This window comes from Polypterus senegalus, chromosome 14 (genome assembly GCF_016835505.1).
Source record: "Polypterus senegalus isolate Bchr_013 chromosome 14, ASM1683550v1, whole genome shotgun sequence".
NCBI classification, from domain to species: domain Eukaryota; kingdom Metazoa; phylum Chordata; class Cladistia; order Polypteriformes; family Polypteridae; genus Polypterus; species Polypterus senegalus.
In genome coordinates this window covers 127,358,632-127,359,012 of record NC_053167.1, presented here as the reverse complement: position 1 = coordinate 127,359,012, position 381 = coordinate 127,358,632, and positions in this window count along the sequence as shown.

Below are 381 nucleotides of genomic sequence, written 5' to 3'. Positions count from 1 at the left end.
GGCAGACTGGCTGTGGACTGGGAGCGTTTCCCCTGAAGGTTACTGACTGCCAGCACCTCCCGGCTGCTCAGTATTTATACTCCTCTGCTTGCACACCATTGGCAGTAAAATTTCACTTAAGGGAGTGCTTCCCTGGCATGCCAGCCTCAGAGTTTATTGCTTTTGCTTCATTTCTTTTTCTTTTTTTGCTTAAACATGCTTAATGGCATCATTTGCAAGTGAACCGAGCATAATTTTGGTAAGGCTGATGATCATTAGTTGCATCCTCAATCTAACGTGGAGTCGCAGTTAGCAGAGTGGCCAGCCCTGCCCGTCCAAGATCAGACCCAACACCTGGTGCTGTCAGTGTGGAGCGGGCACCTTCCTTCCAGGTTGTTCCAT